Source organism: Rosa rugosa, chromosome 1 (genome assembly GCF_958449725.1).
Source record: "Rosa rugosa chromosome 1, drRosRugo1.1, whole genome shotgun sequence".
Taxonomy (NCBI): Eukaryota; Viridiplantae; Streptophyta; class Magnoliopsida; order Rosales; family Rosaceae; genus Rosa; species Rosa rugosa.
This window is the reverse complement of record NC_084820.1, coordinates 34,414,347-34,419,158: the sequence shown is the minus strand read 5'-3', so window position 1 is coordinate 34,419,158 and position 4,812 is coordinate 34,414,347. Positions and strand designations below refer to the sequence as shown.

The window sequence follows — 4,812 nt, the reverse complement described above, 5'->3', positions numbered from 1 at the left end:
GTTTGAAACCCGAAGAACCCTTGTTTCCCAATCTTCAAAATCCGAGCTCCACAGGTTGAATCGTTGCAAGCTACCTTGGGAGAATCCTTCCCTTGCCTCTGGGCTACAAAACCCCTCAAGAATCATGTCAAATGGTGGCCGGAGGAGGGAGAACGAAGGGAGGCGATTTGCAGCTCGGCCGCGCTACTTCTAGGCCTTGCAGCGCCCTCCATGGCTTGTGTCTGTCTTCGATGTCTTTTACAAACTTGTAGGCGAGATCAAGGCGAGCAAAACCCCCAGAGATCTCGTCCTATGGTGGCAGGACGAGCAAGATCGATGCAGGCAAAGGGAGATGGGTGACGCGGCTCGGGGAGAGAGAAAGAGAGTTTAGTTTCCACTTTTGGAAACTGGGTTTTTTTTGCAATTTCTGATTTTTTTCATCCTTTATACTAATTTGGAAACTTTTTTCTAAAATTCATAACTTAATCATACGAACTCCAATTTTTGCATTCCGCATATGCACGAACTTGTATCGACACGCTCTATGACTTTCGTGAAGGAAGTTTCCACAAAATCCAAACGTATAAAAAGTCAACCCTTGAATCGGAGCATTCCGAGCGAATAATTGTCCGAAACACTTCTGCTCCACCCTCGAACCACGAAATTATACTAACGAACACTTTATTAATTCCAGGAAACCATTAGAAATTGATAACGAATTTTCGGGGTCTTACATTGGGAGTAACAATGGTGATGGGTAGAGCTCAACATGCATCAAACAAGTATAATTCAAACCTCACATAGGGTATAACACTCTTTCTTCTCTCAGAATTCAGGGGTATGCTTAAAAACTTCTTATTCACTCAAGTATATGTGAAAGAATGGCAATAGATCACATATATAAGAAACGAAAGCACATATATTATTTTTTTTCAAAAGATATCATGAAGGATATCAATTACACGTACAAATGAACCCAAGCCATAAGTTCAACAATTATAACTCATCTCCACAGATCAAAGGCTATCCCATCTTAACAATCAAAAAAGTTACAATGGGGCCAAAGTTTAGGGGTTAATAGAAACGAAGGGATAAGAAAATCACAAAGTATTCTAAAAACAAAGTAGAGCCTTGTTGATGTAGAGAGACTATCCACCATGTCTTCAACGTCATGCATCTATAGAGGCTTCATTGTGAACTGGACAAAGACCAAATTTTTCTTGAATGGGCCTTCACTTCTGTAGATACCTCTACTAGCATGACTAGTTTGCTATCTCACCAAGCATAAGTAACACCTTCTTTAGGACACCCACAAGCCATGGTGAGGCCCAACCGCTACTTGCATCTTGTGGCCCTATGTTCAAGCTACGCTACGGTATCCGGAAGTCGCAAATACGTCGCCGGGAAGCCACCTTGTCACGCCCCGGATTTTGAATGATAAATTCAAATCCGAAACCTGAATAATTACAATTACAAAAAACCAAATCTCGAAACTTCGAGTTCATTATTACAATTCACTCTCACAATATATTATAAAGCTCAAATGAGCATAACACACCTCACAACTTACAATTGTTGTAAAACTCTAACAATTGCTCTAACCGCACGATCACCGTCCTGGTTCTCCTGTCCTGTAGGATTACCCGCTACACAATTTGAATAGTGTACCGGGAGTTGCAACAACACAAAACCCGGTAAGCTTTTTACAGCCAGTATGAGTAAACAAGAAAGAACTGTTGATTTATTAGATTTCAAGACTACCACAAACCCACGTTACTTTCTCACTCTCATATATATATATAGACACTTATGAGTTACTCTCAATTTAGCTCATAAGATCACTCACTCTCATATATATATGTAGACACTTATGAGTTACTCTCAATTTAGCTCATAAGATCCCTCACTCTCATATATATATATAGACACTTATGAGTTACTCTCAAATTCGCTCATAAGATTTCCCAACATTTGGTAGACAGACTCATATATATATATAGACCCTTATGAGTTACTCTCAATTTCACTCATAAGGTCACTCCACATTTGGCAGACAGACTAGAGCTCTAACTGAACGTAACCACTCGTCCGGCCACAGACGTGATTACGATTTAATACTATTAATAACCACCAGCCCGGTACGAGAGCGTGATTCACTAATAGATGCCATGGTCACCTCGTGACCTAGTGATCTCCACAGATCACAACAATTTATTGTTCCTCAACAATAAAACTCAACACCTCTCACAATATATTGTTTCTCAACAATAAACTCAATATCTCTCACAATATATTGTTTCTCAACAATAACTCAACACAACTCCAACAATACATATTATTTCACGTAATAATATATATACAGACATTCACACAGGAATGTCTAGTAACACCAACAATAGTTCATATGATTGCAACAAAATAAAGCAATTAATTGTATTGGGTTCGTAATATGAACCACGTGAGGTTTACTCACCTCGATAATCCCGCTGCGTCTTCAATTCAGCTCAAAATACGATCCACAATCGTCCACCAACTCAAACCGTCAATCACCTAGTCCAATAATGATCTTGACTTAGCCAACAACTCAAATATGTAATTAAACGACGATCCAACGCTCAGATTCAAATTAAACGATGATCCAACGGTCGGATCTGAATTTAATGATGATCCAACGGTCGGATCCTCACGGATCGCCTTTAGGATCATCCTCCAAAATTATCACGAAGATCCAACGGTCAGATCTTCCTGAATCGCTTTTACTAACATCTCCACAAAATTATATGAAAATCCGACGGTCAGATTCTCACGAATCGCCTTCCGAATCACTATTTCTCAATTATACGAAGATCCAACGGTCGGATCTTCGCCCGTGACCTCACAAGGTCACCGGGACAGTCATACGATCAACATATCCAAAATTGAAGCAAAACCGATGGTCAGATCTTCACAGATCGTAAACCGAAGATAAACGTAAAAACGTTAAATAGTAACGTCAAAACGTAAATCCACTATTTATCAACTTTTTCTAACATGACCATGTTATATATCAAAACGCTCGTATGGATGCATAGATCATCGCCTAGATAATGAAAACTCGAAATATGGTCTGATGCGCCGCCACAAGCGGTGGTCAGTGGGCGGTCAACGCGGCGGTCAACGCCGGTCAACCACCTCAGATGGCAAAGTGACCAACTACAAACTGGTTCAAAATGAAAGGGTGATCGACTTCCATACCTGGAGCTAAGTCTGGTTTGGCCTAGATCGTCCTAGATCAAGCGTTGAAGTTGGATTAATCTCGTGCGTCTGATCAGATTCAGATTAAATCAGGGACGTCGAAAAAGTCAAACCATGATCTAGCGTTCTATACACAAAATCGTGATGAAAGGCTTACATGGGGATAATCAGGGGGAGGAGGAGATCACGAAAATGGGGAGGATCGGCCCGTGCAACGCCGGAAAAGTGGTTTTCCGGTCGGGTCGGGTTCTAGCTTCGGGGGGGGCTTCGATCTCCATCTGGGGGCAGCGGCGGGGCAAGGCGGTGGCAGGGAGCGGCTGGGCGGCTCGAGGCGACCTCGGGGAGGGCCGGGTCGTGGCCGGAGGACGAGCGACGGCGCCGCTGGCGTCGGGTCGGGTCGGCGGGTCGGCAAGCGTGGGGAGGGCTTTGCGCGAGAGAGAGAGAGAGGGGGGGGACTATTCCGCAAAAAAAGGAATTTTTTGTCCTTGAATGAAAAATAAAATCAGAATTTTCCTATTTATAGAAAATTCCCAATTTTCAAAAATTCATAACTTAATCATACGAACTCCGAATATTGCGTTCCACATGTCCACGAACTCGTATCGACGAGCTCTACAACTTTCATGAAGGAAGTTTTCCCAAATTTTGAACGTATAAAAAGTCAACTTTGTTGACCCCCTAAAAACGTTCGTTTTCGAAAATAAAATCGTTCGAACTAATTCCACAACTTCTCCGAGCCTCGTACTCGCTCCCACTATCGTGAAATCATTTCTAAAAATCCACGGAATTTAATTTGGATTTTCCGGGGTATTACACACCTTCCCGGCCTTGCAAAGTTGCCTTCACAAACATGCTTTCTAGACTAGAAATGGTGATTGCTTGTCCCACATCGAAAACAATGTAAAGGAGATGGCTTCCTTCACCTATAAAAGGAATGCCTCCTCCCACAACTCAAGACATCCCATTACATCTTTTGTCATCCCCTTGGGCCGCAAGGCTCAACATACTAGTGTAACATTCAAGTGGACGTAGTTTCCCGCTAAGGCGGGAAACGAACCATTATACTTCTTGTGTCATTCTCTCTCTCTCTCTCTCTCTAAAGCTAACTAGAGACCCATTGGATCTCTAACGTTAACAACTTCAAAATAAACTCTAAATCCACAAAGTATAGGGGACTAAAATTCATAAAACATAAACAATTTTTTTTCTTTTTCTTTTTAGCCGTACACATATATTTCCTCTTTTTTTTTTTCCTTTTCTTTCATTGCCATAATATTTTTTTTTATGGCTATACATATATTTTTCTCATGGACAAGTCTACCCCCACACTTGAGCTTCCACCTCTTCTCAATCTTCATTCTTGACGCCTTCTTCCTTTGCAAAGTCTCAAAAATAGCTCCACTAAGTCTTTAGAACAAGGGGTTAGGATGTAACTATACTAAGGTTTAGGGCTAAGGATTTTTAGGGTGATGAAAGAAAAGGCTTAATAATGTAGGCTCAAAGGGGTTAAACTAGGGGTAATGCACACATGTGTACACAAAAATAGGGACACATGCTTATTTGGCAATGGTGGTAAAATCCTAAAGTGCCTTTAATCCT

At 41.4% G+C, this 4,812-nt stretch overlaps 1 long non-coding RNA gene across 1 annotated transcript; it reads right to left on the bottom strand.

Moving 5' to 3' along the window:
* Positions 1-1,417: 1,417 nt before the first annotated feature.
* On the bottom strand, positions 1,418-4,021 carry LOC133735935 (uncharacterized). Its single transcript, XR_009859353.1, has 3 exons — positions 3,214-4,021; positions 2,453-2,529; positions 1,418-1,625 (listed from the first exon to the last, which is right to left on the bottom strand). It is a non-coding gene; the product is annotated as an uncharacterized LOC133735935 (long non-coding RNA).
* Between the last annotated feature and the right edge of the window lie 791 nt (positions 4,022-4,812).